The sequence below is a fragment of the Dendropsophus ebraccatus genome, chromosome 14, assembly GCF_027789765.1.
Source record: "Dendropsophus ebraccatus isolate aDenEbr1 chromosome 14, aDenEbr1.pat, whole genome shotgun sequence".
Taxonomy (NCBI): domain Eukaryota; kingdom Metazoa; phylum Chordata; class Amphibia; order Anura; family Hylidae; genus Dendropsophus; species Dendropsophus ebraccatus.
Genome location: NC_091467.1, coordinates 39,991,614 through 40,013,213, shown reverse-complemented (window position 1 = coordinate 40,013,213; position 21,600 = coordinate 39,991,614).

The following is a 21,600-nucleotide window of genomic DNA, read 5'->3' as shown; positions in this document are numbered from 1 at the left end:
TAAAAATCAAAGTCTGTCTGTCCGTCTGTCCCATATAGAATTCCAAACGCCTGACCCCAAATTTGGCACACAGATACATTGGGTGCCCAGGAAGGTTAGAGCGAAGGTCCCGTCCTTGCCAGATGTACAGGAGGGGAGGGGGATGCGGAAGAGTGCCCCAAAGAAATGAATGGGAAAATCTCCACACTGCACACACAGGTGATATAATTAGCACTGCAGCAGATATGGCAGTTGGGAGCCTTAGCAACCAATAGGATTACTACTTTCATTTTCACAGGGATCTGTGGTTGCTAGGGGAAGCTGCCTCACAACATCCACAGAATTAACTGGTAGACACCCTACTCAATCTATACAGTACAGGTATACAGGACCCCCTACTCCATCTATACAGTACATGTTTACAGGACCCCCTACTCCAACTATACAGTACATGTATACAGGACGACCTATTCCATTTATACAGTACATGTATACAGGGCAGTATTACCAGCTGCTGCTGCCCTAAGCACTAAACCTGAGGACGCCAATCTTCACTCACCAATTAGCATCATGATAGATTGGTAGGTAATAGCTTCAGACGTCACATTTAACACCGCCATACCAGACCTGACAGATACCGCCACACTGTGACTGGATAACACCGCCACACCAGACCTGACCAATACCGCCATACTGTGACTGGATAACACTGCCACACCAGACCTGACCAATACCGCCACACTGTGACTGGATAACACCGCCACACCAGACCTGACCAATACCGCCATACTGTGACTGGATAACACCGCCATACCAGACCTGACCAATACCACCATACTGTGACTGGATAACACTGCCATACCAGACCTGACCAATACCGCCATACTGTGACTGGATAACACCGCCATACCAGACCTGACCAATACAGACACACTGTGACTGGATAACACCGCCATACCAGACCTGACCAATACCACCATACTGTGACTGGATGACACTGCCATACCAGACCTGACTAATACCACCATACTGTGACTGGATAACACTGCCACACCAGACCTGACCAATACTACCATACCCCCCTTCGAAAAGACATTCGATTTTCTGGCAAATCTGAACAGGAGGTGGAAGACTGGAAAAATAAAAAAAATAAAAAGTTGTTTCCTTCCCCCTGCTCCCTGGTGCTGCCCCCATGCAAGGTGCTGCCCTAGGCAGACCACGAGTGCCTAATGGTAAACACAACCCTGCAGGTAGACAGGACCCCTAAACTATACGCTACAGATGCACGGGACCTCCACCAACTATACACTACAGGTATACAGGACATGCATCAACTATATACTGCAGGTTTACAGGACCCCAAACTATATACTACAGGTATACAGGAACCCCAAACTATACACTACAGGTATACAGGACCCCAAACTCTACACTACAGGTATGTGGGATCCCAAAACTATACACTATAGGTAAACAGGACCTCCACAAACTATATACTACAGGTATACATGACCCCAAACTTTACACTACAGGTATACGGGACCCCAAAACTATACACTACAGGTATATAGGACCTCCACCAACTATACACTACAGGTATACAGGACTCCAAAACTATACACTACAGGTATACAGGACCTCCATCAACTATATACTACATGTATACAGCACCCCCACCAACTCTATACTACAGGTTTAAATGATCCCAAACTATACACTGCAGGTATACAGGACCTCCATCAACTATATTACAGGTATACAGGACCCCAAAACTATACACTACAGGTATACAGGACCTCCATCAACTATATACTACAGGTATACAGCACCTCCACCAACTTTATACTACAGGTATACAGGACTCCCAAACTGTACACCACAGGTATACAAGACCTCTACCAACTATAAACTACAGGTACACAGGACCCCCAAACTATACACTACAGGTATACAGGACCCCCAAACTATATACTACAGGTATACAAGACCTCCACCAACTATACACTAGAGGTATCCATGACCCTAAAACTATAAACTACAGGTAAAGAAGACCTCAACCAACTATACATTACAGGTATTCAGCACCTTCACCAACTATACACTACAGGTATCCAGGACCCTAAAACTATACAGTACAGGTATACAGGACCTCTACCATCTATACACCGAAGGTATACAGTATTTCCCAAACTATACAGTACAGGTATACAGCACCCCCCCAATTATACACTACTTGTATACAGGACCTCCCTCAACTATACACTACAGGTATACAGCCCCCCCACCCCCAACTATACACTACAGGTATACAGCCCCCCCACCCCCAACTATACACTACAGGTATACAGGACGGATGTTTGAAGTTTTTAGTTTATTTCTAATGTGCATAAGCTACAATTTACATAAACAGTGCAGAACTATCAGGTATATAGGGGCATATAGGGCTACTGGTGATTTCCCCTTAAATAAAAAAAAACAAGGACATAGATTGGCCTCCTGGGCACCTTAGAATTAATCTAATTAACACACTGACACTTTATATCCGGGCAGCGCCGGGTACATTTTCTAGTATATATACATATATATATATATATATATATATATATATATATATATTTATGTAATCCAATCCCTCGAACAGGGTACTTGTAAATTTGTATACACAGCTGCTTGCTGGAGGAATAATACTTAAAATAATTTGTTTCTTTAATGGGATAGTCTTTTAATCTTGTGGCTTGGCTGGCTTTAGCAGAGGAGAGGACTGAGGGTTACTTTGGACTTACTGAGGGCCTACCTAGACCCTAAGGTTCTCTGAGGTGCTTTTAGAGAAAATGCCTACGCCCATGGGTATGATTCTTCCACCTTTCGCCTCCTATGGGTACCTTGTAACATAGAGCAGGGAGGTAGACCTCACCTGGTCTTTTCTAATCACTGTCTTGTGCTCCTGTCTCAGTTATCAGGAGAGAAGATGGCCGCCTCACCTCATCCTCCTCTGTGACTTGTTAGCCAGACATGGATGAGCTGAAGTGGATGCCGAAATGTAAAATCAAATCCTTTCTCTAATAGTCCTGCACAGGATCTCTGTGTGGTGGTGTAGTCCTCCTCTCATAGGAAATAATAACCAACTCCTCTCTACTGGTTTCCCTCAGGGGAATCCATCCATGTCCCTCTTGGGAAATATTCTGCTCTCTGACTGGCTGAACACATGCTGGGAGGACCTAATACTCAGTAGGGATTGGACAGATCACCTGAGGCACCTAGCTCAGGCATTGGACAGTAACTGCCACCTCATAAACAACTGCCAGTTGGCTGTTAAGCCCTTTCTCACAGCAGTGCATACAATTTACCTGGCACAGTGACAAGTGTAGATACAGGTAGTAAATAGGGAATATGTTTCATAATGTAGAGAATTACAGGTGGGCAGGAAACATCAGATACCACACCCTCTCTGGGACACTGCACCCACTGATATCAAAGCTAAACTAAATTTAATTTACAACATTTTTGATATTGTTAAGCTAATTCAATTTGTAACTTTTCTTCCCCATATTAAAATATTGGAGTCACAACAAAGTCATGGTCATAAGCGAACACTAAAATGCTTGGTTGCTTATTATTTCAAGTCAAGCATTTTTCAAAGCTCAAGTGCTCAACTCAAGTAAGGAGCCCTTTTTAAATCGATAGGACTCGAGCATTAACCCCTTAACGACAAAGGGCGTATATTTCCGCCCTATTGCTGGCAAAGCGTTCAGAGCGGGGCCGCGCGGCGACCCCGCTCTTAACCGCGGCGGTCCCGGGTGCCGCTTGTAGCCCGGGACCGCCGGTATTAGCGGGCACGGTCCGATTGCCGTGCCCGCTAATACAGTAATCAGATGCAGCTGTCAAACATGACAGCTGCATCCGATTACCGGACGCAGCACTTCCCTGGTGTCTAGTGGCGGAGATCGCTCCCCCGGGACGTTATCCCGCAGGAGCGATAACCTTGTCTGAAGCCGGCCGGGGACCACTCCAAGATGGCGCCGTCCCCGACTCGGCACTCGTTTACTTTCCTGCTGCAGCAGCCGGAAGTAAACGAGTGCCTACCTCATGGATCTCTGCAGCATATCTATGCTGCAGAAATCTCTATGAGAGATCAAAGCACTTATACTAGAAGTCCCCCAGGGGGGCTTCTAGTATAAGTGTAAAAGTAAAAAAAAAAGTGTTGTTGTCAATAAAAAGCCCCCTCCCCTAATAAAAGTCAGAATCACCCCCCTTTTCCCAGGTTATAAATAAAAGTAAATAAATAAATAAACATGTTTGGTATCGCCGCGTGCGTAATCGCCCGAAATATTAATTAATCATATTCCTGATCTCGCACGGTAAACGGCGTCAGCGCAAAAAAATCCCAAAGTGCAAAATTGCGCATTTTTGGTTGCATCAAATCCCGAAAAATTGTAATAAAAGCGATCAAAAAGTTGTATATGCGCAATCAAGGTACCGATAGAAAGAACACATCATGGCGCAAAAAATTACACCTCCCACAGCCCCCATAGACCAAAGGATAAAAGCGCTATAAGCCTGGGAATGGAGCGGTTTTAAGTGACATATATTTGTTGACAATGGTTTGAGTTTTTTACAGGCCATCAGATACAACATAAGTTATACATGTTGCATATCGTTGTAATCGTAACGACTTGAGGAACATATATAACAAGTCAGTTTTACCGCAGGACGAATGGGGTAAAAACAAATTTCCCCCAAATAAACAAAATGCGTTTTTTTTTTTCAATTTCACCACACATTGAATTTTTTTCTGGTTTCGCAGTATACTTTATGCAAAAATTCAGCCTGTCATTGCAAAGTACAATCAGTGACGCAAAAATAAGGGCTCATGTGGGTTTCTAGGTGGAAAAATGCAAGTGCTATGGCCTTTTAAGCACAAGGAGGAAAAAACGAAAACACAAAATTCGAAATTGGCTGTCTTTAAGGGGTTAAAGGGGTACTCTGGGAGGGGGGCTATTTTGGGATCTGGCCGGCGAGGAGGTAGCTGAGGGAAACGACGTCCACTCACCTCCCCGGTTCCAGTCAGTCAGTGATAGAGACGGGATCTGAGCGGACTTTAAACGGATCCCGCCTCTGTCACTGACTGACTGAGCGGATTTGAGACGTCACGTCTCGAGCCCACGTCAGACACCAGGAAGCGGCCAGGCACCAGGGACCGGAGCGCCGCGATAAGGGACCCGCCGCGTATGTCCACAGCCCGCCCAGTTAACCACCGCCGCCGCCAGAGTGTATACTTCACCTGCTCTACGCTCCGGCTTGCTTTGGGCTGCGAATTCGCAGCGAGAAACCCGCTGCTGATCCGTTACGTGTGAACGCAGCCTTAGAGTGTTTAAACATAATATGCAAAAAGTAGAATTAAAAAACGTAATAGATTTCTGCAAGACACGTTAGAACTCTCGTGGTATTCCTGCAATTGCCAGTGAATACCAGTATTTTATTATTTTGTTTAAACTTGCCTTCAAGGGACAAAATACAACACAAAAACATGAATGAAAAAATGCAGGCATCCAGAGCACAGTGTCTTTTAAGACTTAAAACACTGTGCAGTTGCTATTGTAAAAAACAATAAAGCAGCCATACTGATCTGCCCATGCTCCTAACATAGCCCTTCAGCTTTGGTCTCTCACTTACTGACAGCCCATTCAGCCAATCACTGTGCTGTCCTGCCGCATCCTGTGATTGGCTGACTTGACTGTCACTGAGTAGGGGACCGGAGACAGCAGGCATCGGGAGGAATGCAGAAAGGCAAATATGTCTGCCATATATATATTTTTTCACTGTATTGTACCCTTAAAGCGACTCTGTAAACACAATCTGACTCCCCCAAACCGCTTGTACCTTTGAATAGCTGTTTTTATTCCAAGATCTGTCCTGGGGTCCGTTTGGCAGGAATACAGTTATTGTCCCAAAAAACAACTTCTAAACTTGCAGCGGTGTAGATTGTGGGTACAGAGGGGCAGATTGTGGGTACAGAGTCACTTTAAACAGTTTCAGTGCTACGGCATCATACATGATGATGCCAGTAGCTACAAAACTGTTTAAATATCCCCACTGTGTCACTATAGAAGTGTGAATATTTAAACAGCACTAAGGTGCTCGGTTGAGCATCAAGCACCTTGATGTTCAAACGAGCATACTCACTCAGCTCTAATGGTAATCTCTTGACTTTACTGCTACTCACCTGTGTTGCTTTGAAAGGCCTACAAAATGCAGAAGTGGTCTTCTCAACTGGAGTGTTAAAAATATACAAATACAGTAACACCGCAATCACATATTAGCAATAATGGTCCCCTACTGGGACAATTGCATACAAAAATATGCAGAGGTTTTACTTTGTAATAATTTAACTGAAAAATGAAGGTGTACCTTTTGATACAGAACTGACAGGAGGTACAGTCCAGCAGCACAAGGAGCACCAGCTGCTTTATAATAGATGTGTGCATGACAGCTAAGGGTCATTGATGTCTCAGGGTCTAAGCTTAAAGATACAAAAGAATGCTCAAGCTAAAATGTGAACATTTGTGGTAGAAAAAGTTTTTTTTTTTTTGTAATGTGACCTAAAATAAAAGATCATTAGGATAGGTTTGTAACAAAGTGAACACATCTGGACAGAAAGGCACAAAGGTTGTAGCTGCTCGATCATTATGAAGCACATGTCCACCAGAAGATGCCTTTAAATACATGTCATGCCCCTACAGTCATTTTTGATACCTGCTTGTGTGCTTATGCTGTTGCAGTGTCTGCTGTGCAAAGTGTAATTGTGATTAATTTACAATGCATTTGCATGACTTAGTCCACGGGCCGAACTCCATAAGACCGCACACTACCCCCAACCTGCCCAATCCTTTCTGAACTACAGTAGGTTGAATTCCTAAAAATAATACACAGTCTACAGTTGGATAAACTTGGTCACTGCAGCCATTTTATTACAAACACACAATTAACATACAATATAAGGCTATGTTCACACTACATAAATTAAAGTTGGTTTCATCCGGCCGGACGTGTGCGCCTGAAACTACGGCCATAGAAATATGGCCCTACGGGCTAGTCGTGAAACTACGGCCGTTGTTTAATTTTGCTTCTTAGCCTGTTTCTAAGTGGGCTTAAACAGGTCACTCATTTGGAATTCTGCGCCCAGCCCAATAAAGCACACTGAAAATTTTTAATTTCAAAATCAAGTTTAATCCGGCTGAAATAGGTATTCCATGCGCGGCCGCATTAAAATCCACAGCTGTTGTTGGAGCATTACAGGCCGGAAATAATTGACATGTTCCGGAGCCGCTCCCTTCACTGTGTGAACTGACAGGTCTTTCTGCGTCCGGAATTCACTGAATTCTGGCCGCAGAAAACTGACCTGTCAGTTATTTGCAGGGCCGCACAGATCCCGGCTGGAGCGTGTATGATGTGTGTATGCTCTGGCCGGGATCCTATTGAAGATAAGCTATGTTCCACACCGCAAAACTACGGCCGTAGTTCTGCGGCGAGAACTACGGCCGTAGTTTTACGTAGTGTGAACATAGCCTAAATGTGTAAATATATACTGGAGTGAGAGGAATCAGGGATAAGGGTATGTGCACACTACAGAATCCTGGCGGATGAGCCGCCGCGGATTCCGCAGCTCGCCCCTGCTCGCGTGCATCTCCGCTGGTCCCATAGGCTTCGTTCTATGGTTTGTCAGATTCCGCCATCCGCTCAAAGAATGAGCAGGGACTAGCGGAGATGCGTGCACCCGCCAATGTCCACAAGTGGGGGCGAGCTGCGCAATCAGTAGTGCGTACATACCCTCAGATAGAATCGACAAAAGAATAATTAAAATCCTTGTCATTGGAAGAGTCCAGCAACTCTCCCTTTCCTGAGGTGAAACTGCCACAGAGGTTAAAGAGGGGACTGCACCTAGGTGTTAATGGTGATGATGGTGAACCCTATACTCCCCCCCCCCCCCCCGGCTTTCTCTTTGGTACTGTTGCTTGAGGTTTGGTGGAAACGCCCTTGGTGTTGATGGGGTGCAAAGTAAAGCAGACAACAGGAAGTCGAAGCTTTGAGGTCCAATATTGACTTTACTTGGAACATAATGCATTTGAAATTACAGTCTCTATTTGCATTGTACCTTCCAAAATGGCCGTCGACCGCAGCTGGGTCACTTGTAATGGTATGGAGAATTGTTGTAATAAGGAGTCACCTTTTTTGGAACTGGTAGTAAACCAGAAACCCATTGGGATGAGAGTCTTTTTAGAGTTATCTGGGCTGGGCCATAAGACACAATGGTGCGGATCCTAGAAAATAGTAAGGGTATGTTGATGATTTGCACCTCATTAAAAAGTACCTCGAGGAGAAAAATCTTCCTCTTCTGTCACTCTAACTCAGTCCTTTTTGAGCTGGCTCCTAATAATTTCCTCACAGCTTGTGATCCCCTTTACCTCGTACTCAAGAACTTCCTGTCACTCCTGGGCTTAGGAGTCCTCCCACTTTTTGATGTTTTTCTGCTAACAGCTGTACTTCTCCCAGGAGGCAGTTTGTGGTGCCGTTGTCTAACTCCCTGAATGTGGTGTGTGGATGTGTAAATTGTGACACATCCCTACCTCAGATCATCTTTATAATACACAATAAACATTCTCCATTCTCTGTCCAGCCTTAGGAGTACCCACTTCAGTATATTGAACCTATATATAAAAAATACTCTGCCGCAATATAGGACAGGGACTAACCTCCTAACTAGGGATAGTCCGAACCTGCCGAGGTTCGGGTTCGTACGAACCCGGACTCTCGGCAATAATTCCCGCTGTCTTAAACCTCCGTGCAGAGGGTGGATACAGCGGAAAGACCGCCTAGACAACTGGTATACAGCCTATGGCTGTGGCTGTATCCCGGTTTTCCAGGCAGTCTTCCCGCTGTATCCACCCTCTGCACAGAGGATTAAGACAGCGGGAATCATTGCCGAGAGTCCGGGTTCGTACGAACCCGAACCTCGGCAGGTTCGGACCATCCCTACTCCTAACAAAACTCCCTTCCCTTAGTAAAGGGCGGTAGGGACTGCTGGTCAGATCCATGTGGACTGGCTTTCTACAATTTTTTTCTCCTATTTAACCTACTTCTCCTAAGACCTCCCCCTTGCTCACAAAGCTGCCTCTATGGCCCTCCCTATAAACCTGTCCTGGGGGCCTACACCATTGGCCCGGCTCCAGCTCTCCTTTTGCAGTTGCACCCAATCTTGTCAATGAAATCCACCAATTGTGCATCATCAAATGCAAAGCAGATTGCAACAATAAGAAAAAAAAAATAGTTTTCCCAAGATTCCCAAGTATTGCTGCTAAATTGTGCTAAATGAAAAACTATGGCTAATGTTCTGCACTGTTTGTCAAATTACAGGGCTTTTTAAAAATTGTATGTACATGTTACATTACTTACTAAGGGAGCATTCACATGTACAGGATCCACAGCACATATGCTGTTCTGAAATAAACCCCCACCCCCATTCTAGATTTACTAAAGAGGCACATGCAAATTTTTGCCCAAACCGTGTGGTTTGCACGAAAATCGCCACCTTTTCCCCGATGGACCCCATAAATTCCCCCCCATAGTATATAAGGTCAAGCCTGTGTTTGATTGGGTATCCCGTTGTCTAACCTCAGCTTTATTCCTATAATGGCAACAATCAAAGGAAACTTAGGATCCCAGGGCTGCACTTACATACAGTAGCGGATCAAGACAGAACATACAGATAAAACCTAATATTCTTAAAGAGTTCACCAACAAAGGCCCAAAATATGAATCCATGACATAATGCAAATAAAAATGTCATTTAATAAAAAAATATAACTAAAACAGTGTCTATAAAAACACAGTTTTCTTGTAGCTTTTTTTTTTCTCGAAATATGCAAAGACTTGCACGTGTTTTTTGCAGACAGTATTGGTTAGCCTATTTTATTTACGCTTTTTTGACATGCATTTTTATTTGCTATAGTGTGGTAAAGCATTAAAAAAGGGCTATGTTTACTTGACAAAGGTGAGTAAAAATACCCTTAATGCATTAAAAGTAAGAAAAATGAAAAACCTCAATATTACTTGTGCACTTATTATTCATCTACTGACTTGTGGTACCCAACATAGGAAATCATGACTTTTATGTACAAAAGATGGACAGCTGTAGGGCAACAAAGTGGGCAGCGTGACTGCAGCACAGGGAGGTGTATTATTAATGTATGTGTAACTTGACTTGCTAATAATTAACACTTTCTTCTCTTTTGATCTGCCTGTGATCCCTCCCTGTGATTTTTCTTTTGTGTGTCTTTTTGTATCTAACTTTTGCCACTATCCCTTTGATAATTGATCATATTAATCTGTTGTGCCATAGTCCGTTTGAATTATGAACAAAGGTTTATTGGTATAGATATTCAAATCCATTTTGCTTTGTACAAGATTGAATATGCCAAATAGCTTTTCATATAACATGTATTCTCGCATGTTCTGGGTAGTATTAGCTTTACTAAGATTGCTGTAATCATAAAAATAAATAGTATGATAGGTTTCTTGAGATAATAGAACATAGGGACAAGAATAGACCTCTCCTGCAGCTTTTACTCCACGGGTATGAGTACAAAAAAATGTAAATATTAAAACAATAAACTTTGTTATCACTGGAGTTATCTGTTCTAAGAATGTTATTCATATTTTATCCTTATAACTGTATCCGCCGGTTATTCCAAGCATGACATAAAGAAATGCCAAAATATTAAATTACATAAAGGCAGCTGTTTTAAAGTTCACAATCCTAGCAACTTTAAGGACTTTATGAGAATAGAGGAATTGAGGCCGCTGGAGCATTGTAGTAGTGGACACGGTCCATCCACCCTTTTATACTTCACCTTTTGATCCAGACAAAAGAAAAACAGCAACCTTATGTCTAGTTTTGTTTTGTAAAATAACATTATTTTATTATTCATCCCACACAGTGACTGTGGTAAAAATGAAACAAACAAAAAAAAAAAAAAACACAGACAGAAAAGTCATACATATTCCAAAATGGTACCAATAAAAAGTACAACCTGCAAAAAATAACCCCTCATATGGCTAGGTCAATGAGAAAATAAAAGGGGAGCCAACCCCTGAAAAAAAGGGACATTAAAGAGGATGTACCACCAGGTACATCCTCTTTAATCTGATCCGACGGATCGAACGGCGCCGTCACGGGGAAGCCGGAGTCGCGGTCCATTTTTCGGACCGCGGCTTGGTTCCCGTGCACGGCGCCGTTCTATGCACCAGAACCGGACAGTGCTCAAGCACTGGAGGTAGGCTGAGCCGCTCCCAGTGGGAGGGAATTCCCTCCCCTCTATGACGCGGCTCCACTCATTCTAAGGGAGCCGCATAATATAGGGGAGGGAATTCCCTCTCACTGGGGGCGGCCTGGCCTACCTCCAGTGCTTAAGCACCGGCCGGTTCTGGTGCATAGAACTGCGCCGTGCACGGGAATCGGGCCCGCGGTCCAAAAAACGGACCGCGGCACCGGCTTCCCCGTGACGGCGTCGCTTGATCCGTCGGTTCAGATTAAAGAGGATGTACCAGGTGGTACATTCTCTTTAAGGACCAGAATGTATGAAAGGGGGACGGGTAAAGGGGAAGTCAGGCAAAACTTTTTATTAAAGTATTGTATTTCCTCCCAAAAAAAGTTATATATGTATCTCAAATGGCCAGATCAGATGACCTGGGCATATAAGATGAAGAATATAAGAATCAGGTCCTGAGATGCTGGCTTCAGACCCAGGCTGGATGAGTTTAGGGAGAGAGCTGCTGTCTGTCAGGGGGAGTGTTAGTGTGGGGAAAATAGTGTCTGTTAGGCAGGATTCATCCACAAAATACCCAAAAGTCCTACAACTACATTTTTGGCCTCCTGTTGGCTGCTAGCTGGGACTTGTAGTGTAGCTACCGCCATCTTGGCTGCACACTGTGTAGAGTGACTGGTGCCAGAAAGGGGGCAGCACATGGTCCACATAGACCCTAAAGAAGTTGCCCAAAGTCCTCTCAGTACTTATTTTTGCTGCTGTACCTTGGCTTGCTGTGATCTGTAGTGCAGCTACACCTATCCTGGTTGTGCAGTGTCCATTTCAACGGGTGCCCTAAAACATAGAGCACCTGGTACACACAGACTTCATAGACTACAACAAAAGTCCACCCAGCAATGGCATAGCTACCATGAAGGCAGGGAAGGCAGTTGCTATGGGGCCCCGCACTACAGGGGGCCCGGGGGCCCGCCTGGCCCGTCTCCCCTGTCTTCAAGGTAGCTACGCTTCTGATAATAAAGCACCCTGCCAGAGACGCAGAAGGGAGCGTCTACAATCCCCTCTGTAACACCTCCGCACCTCCCCCTGACACAGGCTCAGAGCGTCCTGCACCAGTGTCCCCCTCTCCACAAGTGGAACAGTCCCGGGACGTTTCGCTAAGCCCCGCCCCCATCGCGGCAAGCCCCGCTCCCAGTGCCCACCATCCCACTCGCTCATGGCAGAATGCACAGGGCCTGGGGAGGAGACACAGCAGGAGGATGGTAACTATCACTGCCAGCTGGAAGTAACCAGCTTCCCTGGCATCCTGTATAATGGGGGTCACCAGCTTCCCTGGCATCCTGTATAATGGGGGTCACTCAGGCTCAGCTTCCCTGGCATCCTGTATAATGGGGGTCACTCAGGCTCAGCTTCCCTGGCATCCTGTATAATGGGGATCACTTAGGTCAGCTTCCCTGGCATCCTGTATAATGGGGGTCACTCAGGCTCAGCTTCCCTGGCATCCTGTATAATGGGGGTCACTCAGGCTCAGCTTCCCTGGCATCCTATATAATGGGGGTCACTCAGGCTCAGCTTCCCTGGCATCCTGTATAATGGGGGTCACTCAGGCTTAGCTTCCCTGGCATTCTGTATAATGGGGGTCACTCAGGCTCAGCTTCCCTGGCATCCTGTATAATGGGGGTCACCAGCTTCCCTGGCATCCTGTATAATGGGGGTCACTCAGGCTCAGCTTCCCTGGCATCCTGTATAATGGGGGTCACCAGCTTCCCTGGCATCCTGTATAATGGGGTCACTCATCTTCCCTGGCATCCTGTATAATGGGGTCACTCAGCTTCCCTGCATCCTGTATAATGGGGTCACTCAGCTTCCCTGCATCCTTTATAATGGGGTCACCAGCTTCCCTAGCATCCTGTATAATGGGGTCACCAGCTTCCCTGGCATCATGTATAATGGGGTCACTCAGCTTTCCTGGCATCCTGTATAATGGGGTCACTCAGCTTTCCCTGCATCCTGTATAATGGGGTCAAACAGCCTCCCTGGCATCCTGTATAAAGGGGTTACCCAGCTTCCCTGGCATCCTATATAATGGGGTCACCAGCTTTTCTGGAATCCTGTATAATGGGGTCACTCAGCTCCCTGGCATCCTGTATAATGGGGTCACTCAGCTTCCATGCATCCTGAATAATGGGGTCACTCAGCCTCCCTAGCATCCTGTATAATGAGTTCACTCAGCCTCCCTGGCATCCTGTATAATGGGGTTACCCAGCTTCCCTGGCATCCTGTATAATGGGGTCACCAGCTTTCCTGGCATCCTGTATAATGGGGTCACTCAGCCTCCCTGGCATCCTGTATAATGGGGTCACTCAGCCTCCCTGGCATCCTGTATAATGGGGTCACTCAGCCTCCCTAGCATCCTGTATAATGGTGGTCACTCAGCTTCCCTGCATCCTGTATAATGGGGTCACTCAGCCTCCCTAGCATCCTGTATAATGGGGTCATCCCGCTTCTCTAGCATCCTGTATAATAGTCAGTATAATGGAGGTCACCCCCCTGGACTCAGAGCTGCCCCAACCAGCAGGGACTCCGAGCGGCCTGCTACCCCCCCCCCCCCCAGGTAATATGTTGGGGGGCCCCATACACTTTTTTGCTATGGGGCCCCATGACTCCTAGTTACGCCCCTGCCACCCAGTACCCATTTTTGCTGCAGCTTCTTGGCTTGCTGGGACCTGTAGTGCAGCTTCATCTATCCTGGCCGCATACTGCAACTGGTGCTTTAACCCCTTGCTTCTAAAGCCTGTTTTGACCTTAATGACCAGGCTAATTTTTCAAAATCTGACCTGTCTCACTTAATGCGCTTATAGCTCAGTGATGCTTTAACGTATGCTAGCGATAAAGATTGTTTTTTCGTCATATATGGCACTTTATGTTAGTGGCAAAATTTGGTCACTACTTTGTGTATTTTTTGTGAAAAACATCAAAATATCATGAAAAATTTGAAAAAATTGCATTTTATGAACTTTGAAATTCTCTGCTTCTTAAAAAAGGAAGTCATAGCACATAAATTAGTTACTAAGTCACATTACCAATATGTCCTCTTTATTCTGGCATAATTTGGGAAACATATTTTACTTTTTCAGGGTGTTATGGGGCTTAGAAATGTATCAGCAATATATCAAATTTTCATGACATTTCCAAAACTGATTTTTTTTTAGGGACCAGTTCTTTTTTTAAATGGATTTAGGAGGCTTGTATACTGGAAACCCCCATATATGACCCCATTTTGGAAACTAGACACCTTAAAGAATTAATCTAGGGGTATAATGAGCATTTTAACCCTACAGGGGCTGGAGGAAAGTGTTCACCATTAGGCCGTAAAAAAATGGAAAATTTTAATTTTCCAATAATATATACGTTTAGATTAAAGTTTCTTATTTTCAAAAGGAACATGAGAAAAAAAGCACCCCAAAACTACTAACACAGGTTCTCCTGAGTACAATGGTACCCCATATGTGGGCGTAAACCACTGTATGGGCACACAGAGGGGCTCAGAAGGGAAGGAGCGCCAATTAGCTTTTTTAGGGTGCGTTCACACCTACAGGATCTTCAGCAGATCTGCAGCAGATTTGATGCTGTGTTCAGTTATTTAAATGAAATCTGCTGCAGAAAATCAGCTGCAGATCCTGTAGGTGTGAACGCACCATTAATGCAGATTTTGCTGAAGAAGTTTCTGAGCGCCAGGTGCGTTTGCAGAGCCCCTGTAGTGTCCGCAGAATAGAATCCCTCCAAAAGTCACCCCATTTTGGAAATTACACCCCTCAAAGAATTCATCTTTGTGTGTGGTGAGCATTTTTACCCCACAGGTATCAGAGGAAAGTATTCAAAATGAGACTGTTAAAATGAAAAACCTGAATTTTTCCAATAATATGTTAGTTTAGTTTGAAATTTCTCAATTTCACGGGGAACAGGAGACAAAAAGTACTGCAAAATCTGTAACGCAGGTTCTTCTGAATACAATGGTACGCCATATGTGGGCGTAAACCACTGTATGGGCACACAGCGGGGCTCAGAAGGAAGGGAGCGCCAATTAGCATTTTCAGTGCAGATTTTGCTGAAGAAGTTTCTGAGCGCCAGGTGTGTTTGCAATGCCCCTGTAGTGTCAGCAGAATAGAACCCCCCAAAAGTCACCCCATTTAGGAAAGTACACCCCTCAAAGAATTCATCTTGGGGTGTGGTGACCATTTTGACCCCACAGGTATTAGAGGAAAGTATTCAAAAGTAGACAGTAAAAATGAAAAACTCGAATTTTTCCAATAATATGTTCCTTTAGTTGGAAATTTCTAAATTTCACGAGGAACAGGAGAGAAAATTTACCCCAAAATCTGTAACGCAGGTTCTTTTGAGTAGAACGGTACCCCATATGTGGGCATAAACCCCTGTATGGGCACACAGCGGGGCTCAGAAGGAAGGGAGCGCCAATTTGCTGGAGCAAAACTGCAGCTAGAAACAGTTATTAGAATAGCACAGTTACTAAAATACAATTAAAAAATTAGATTACAGGTAATGCAAGGTGGTTACGGACAGTCTGGGGTGGTTACGGGTAATCTGCGGTGGTTACAGACAATCTGGGGTGGTTACAGGTAACCTGCTGTGGTTACGGCCAACGTGGGGTGGTTACGGACAATCTGGGTTGGTTACGGATAAACTGAAGTGCTTATATGTAATTTGGAGTGGTTACGGCAATCTGGAGGGGGTCTTTGGCAATTTGGGGTGGTTAGAGGCAGTGTGCGGTGGTTAGAGGCAACGTGCGGTGGTCAGTGGCAATGTGTGGCGGTCAGTGGCAACGTGCGGCCGTCAGTGGCAAAGTGCCGCGGTCAGTGGCAATGTGTGGTGGTCAGTGGCAATGTGTGGTGGTCAGTGGCAACGTGCGGTGGTCAGTGGCAACGTGCGGTGGTTACGTGTAATCTGGTGTGATTACAGGCAACCTGGGGCGGTTAGGGGCAACGTGCAGTGGTTACTTGCAATCTTGCATGATTACGTGCAATCTGGCGTAATTACGGGCAACGTGCGGTGGTTACGGGCAACGTGCGGTGGTTACGGGCAACGTGCGGTGGTTACGGGCAACGTGCGGTGGTTACGTGTAATCTGGCTTGGTTACGGGTAATCTGGTGTGATTACAGGCAACCTGGGGCGGTTAGGGGCAACGTGCGGTGGTTACGGGCAACGTGCAGTTGTTACAGGCTACGTGCTGTGGTTACGTGCAATCTGGCGTGATTATAAGCAACGTGTGGTGGTTACGGGCAACGTGCGGTGGTTACGGGCAACGTGCGGTGGTTACGGGCAACGTGCGGTGATTACGTGTAATCTGGCGTGATTACGGGCAACCTGGGGTAGTTACGGGTAATCTGTTGTGATTACATGCAACCTGGGGCGGTTAGGGGCAACGTGCGGTTGTTACGGGCAATCTGGCGTGATTACGGGCAACGTGCGGTGGTTACGGGCAACGTGCTGTGGTTACGGGCAACGTGCGGTGGTTACGGGCAACGTGCGGTGGTTACGGGCAATGTGCGGTTGTTACGGGCAACGTGCGGTGGTTACGTGCAATCTGGCGTGATTATGGACAACCTTGGGCGGTTATGGGCAACGTGCGGTGGTTACGGGTAATCGACTTGGGGGGCGACACTGTAACACTTTTTATCCCCTGTCACCAATGATTTATGGTGACAGGGGATAAAAAGTGCCGGCAGCAGTGGGAACAGGCGATCAGCGGTATATAGTATACCCCACAGGGGGGTCCCCGATCACTGGCCCATGCTCTCCGCTACCTCCGGTGGCAGAGAGCATGGGGCTTTGATCATTTTTTCATTTCCATCCCTGCGAACAAACATCGTTTGTTCGCAGGGATGGGGCGGCCATCTTGGATTTGATGGCCACCCGGGGAGGGAGTGGGTTAGTGATCGGGGCACTAGGGGGGCTGATCTGGGGTCTGATTATTACATTTTCATCTCCCCCCACCGTACATTCACGGTGGGGGGAGATGAAAGCTGTCGGCGGCGCCGGTACCGTAGATTGCCGTTATAACGTTGATAGCGGCGATCTCCGATACGGGAGCCGGGGGCAGGGTTGCCAGGGGACACAGTGACAGTGGCGGCGGGAGGTGGCAACATGCTGCAGCCTCCACACGCCGCCCGATTAACGTCAAACACCACATCTCCCCCATAGACGCTGCTGTCGCATCGACCGCAGCGTTTATGGGGTTAACTGCCCGGGGGAGCGCGGCTCCCCTCCGGGCAGAGGCAGCGGGAGGATGTGGTGTGATACTGCCTCCTCCCGCTGCCCGATCTCACTTACCGACAGCGGGGGGAGGCAGGAACAACATGACATTTGGGGAACATCATGTTGCATTAACTACCTACTTTACATTACGTGCCCCAAACGTCATTTTGCGGCAAGGGGTTTAAAAAAACAAACAAAAAAAAACAACTTAGTGGTATATTCTTGGCTTACCTAATACTGATTAGTGTTGTCTGTTAGTTATCAAAGCATTTTAGTGGTACATTTTAGGCTTGCCTAATACTGGTGTGTGCTCTTCCATTCTATTCACAACAGTCTAGTTAATAGATTTTTGCTCTCAGTTATATTTACTCCAGTCTGGTGAATACGTGCTTGCTCTCAGATACATTCACTCCAGTCCAGTGAACAAGTGTGTGCTCTGCGGTACACCAACCACAGTCTATGAATCCAGAATCAATGTGTCCTCTCAGATACATTCACTCCAGTCTAGTGAATCAGTGTGTGTTCTGCGGTACATCAACTATAGTCAAGTGAATAAGTTTGTGCTATATGTTAAATTCACTACAGTCTAGTGAATCAGTGTGTCCTCTCAGTTACATAATTGTGGCTTTGTGGTACACCAAATGTAGTCTAGTGAATAAGTTTTTGCTATCTGTTACATTCACTCCAGTTTAGTGAATCAGTGTGTCCTCTCAGTTACATTCACTCCAGTGTAGTGAATTAGTGTGTCCTCTCAGTTATATTCACTCCAGTCTAGTGAGCAATTGTGTGCTCTGCGGTACACCAAACATAGTCTAGTGAATAGAAAAAATGGTGAAGGGCATGGGCATTCAAGTGATGTAGTGAGCATGTTCATGTTCAGGCTGTGGTCCTGGGCAGGGTGACACAGTACCTGTTGATGAGGGAGCAGTAAAAAAGCAAGGAGGTTCACTTCCTAGCTTCATCTGACAACTTACAGGGTCACATGGTACAACATCACTTTTGAAACCACAACAGTACGAACAGGTGATGACGTGGATAGTGGATAATATGTCCAGTAATGTATCCACAACCCAGTCTTCCACACAGTCCACCCACGCTATCCAAGGGAGTGGACATCTGGCTCCTCCAGCTCAACCTCCTTCCCCCCAGCCTGGCCCCTCCATGGAAAATCAGATCCATTAGGGATTCAGATCTGGAATACTCTCAGGAACTCTTTTCAGGACCCTTCCCAGAGTCAAAAACCACTGCTTAGCAGCAACCTGAGCAGTTGCTCTGTCCCGATGCCCAAAATATCAAACTTTTGCAGTCTGTGGGTGATGAGAGTGGGGACTTGCAAGTAGTGTGTCAAGAGGTGTCGGATGATGTTGATGATGAGGCACGGTTGTAAGACAGTGACGTTGTTGTCAGGGCACTTAGTCCGAGGGAGAGTAGAGTGAGGAATCGGAGAAAGAGCTGATGGATGATGACTGACCCAAGCTGGGTTGGTAAGCCTAGTCAAGACAGTGCTTCTGAGGGGGAGGCAGGTGCAACACCAGAAAAGGTTGGAAGAGGCAGTGGGTTGGCCAGAGGCAGAAGCAGGGTCAGAGCAAGTACAGTACATAAGCAACTGTTTAACAGAGTGAAGCTCCCGTGGCAAGGCCTAGATGTTCTCAAGTCTGAGGGTTCTTTAAAGAAAGTAGGGATGACCGATGGACTGTGGTGTGCAACCTGTGCCACACCAGGATCAGCAGTAGTCACACCACTGCTCCTTCCCCTGTGTCACATGCTGGCTCTGCGAGTCAACCCCCTGCCCAGGAACCAGGCAATAGTGCCTACCGCCCTACAACCACCCCTTCACCTCAACACCCTCCACCAATATCTCCCAGTGCAGCATTCAGCTGTCTTTACATCAGACCTTTGAGCGCAAGCGTAAGTACAATTCCACTGACGCCCATGCACAAGCCCTAAACGTCCACATCTCAAAATTGCAGGGCCTACCTCGGTCATGGTTTCTCAGGCTTATTATGCCTCTTCCTCCAACCCCTTCTCTTCTCAATTACCATCCGTGAGCACGGCACCTTCAGTTGGTAGCTCTAGGCGTGGCAGCACTGCCGTGGGTAAGCACCAACAGGTGGTGCTGAAACTTCTGAGCTTAGGTGACAATAGGCACACCACCCAAGAGCTGTTACAGGGCATCAAGGTGCAGACCGATCTTTGGCTTGCGCCGCTGAACCTCAAACCAGGCATGTATGTGTGTGACAACAGGCGTAACCTTGTGGCGGCTCTGTAACTCTTCAGACTCACACATGTTCCATGCCTTGCCCACATGTTCAATCTTGAGGTTGAGCTGTTCCTCAAGACCTACCCCAATTTGTCTTATTTGCTCACCAAGGTATGACGCATCTGTGCGCATTTCCGTAAGTCAACCACAGATGCTGCCACCCTTAGGGCAGTGCAACGGCGCTTACAACTGCCAGCTCACCGACTGTTTTGTGACGTGCCCACGCGATGGAATTTCACGTTACACATGTTAGCCAGGGTTTATCCTCACCGCAGCGCGATTGTAGAATGCCAGATGACAACTTCCACGCGAACTGGTAGTCAGGTTAGTCAGCTTCCTCAAGTCTACAATGAGGAGTGGATGTGGATGTCTGATATATGTCATGTGTTAAACCCCTTTGAGGAGTCAACACCAATGTCTGCTGAAAAACTCACTGCTCAGCATGAAGTCAGAGGCTATGCACTTGTCACAGGAGATGGCACTTACAGGAGTTGGCGAGACTGAAGAGGGTACCTATGCTCATTCCTTCTTATCTGTTGAGCGTGTATGGGCTGAAGAGGAGGAATTGAAGAAGGAGGAAATAGAGAGTCAACCTATTGAGGAAAGGGAATTCTTGTGTGTTAGGACTATGGCACACATGCCTGACTTCATGTTAGGCTGCCTTTCCCGTGACCCTTGCATTAGAAACATTTTTGACAACACAGATTACTGGGTGTTTACCTTCCTGGACCCATGGTTAAAGCAGAACTTTTCCACTCTCATTCCTGTATGAGAATGAATCAAAATCAACAGGCCCTGCTGCACAAGCTGAAACTATCCGACCCATCTGACACCGTTAGCAGCAGAGGACGTAATTCTGTGGGCCAACTATTGGGGTAGAGGTGGAGAGCTGGCAGCTTGTCAAGCTCTGGCAGGGGAACACTCTCCAAGGCCTTTGCCCCTTTTTATGGCACCACAGCAAGACTATGGGACTCATCCCCAGTCTAGACAGAGTAGGCGGGAGCTGTTCAGTAAGATGGTGTGGGCGTACCCAGCACTCAGGGGTGCACCACCGTGCTTTTTCAAACCAATTGTTCCCGAGGGTCACCTCCAGGCTCTTACACACTATTTTTTTGGAGGCTCGCCACTACACGGTCGCCCAAAATTGTCTTGAGGGTCACCACCAGGCTGTTGCCCAGATTTTGGCATAATTGTGCGATTAGGCAGCCTCAGAGGCATCCATGCATGCTGCCCCTGCTGTTTCCTGTCTATTTCCGTGGTGTTTCCATCATTTTCTGAGGTTTTCAGGCAACCTTCCCTGCAAAAATGCTTGATTCTCCTATTGACTTCAATGGGGTTCATTATTCAAAATGAGCACCCGAGCATTGGGAAAAATTCGATTTGAATAACGAGCACCCAAGCATTTTAGTACTCGCTCATCTCTAGTAGCTATAAATTCTTTTTTATGTTTACCTTACCCCTTGCTTGCACTGTAGTTTTTCATTTTACTGGACTTTTTCTTTAACATGACACACATAATATAGTTTATTGCACATAAGTAGTTGTGACATAATGCTGACTCATCCTTGGTAAACTATTGTTCTGAGTTGTGCCAGCACCTCTGTTCTTGTCATTTGCATTGTTGTATAACTGAGAAATAACATGTCAGGACATGACATATTTCAAAACTTAAAAAGTTATCTCAAATCTGTTTCCTTATCTGTTAATATTAATTTCTTCACTTTTACATAACATCAGGGGAAGTGCAGTTTCTTGTCACATATAATCTCT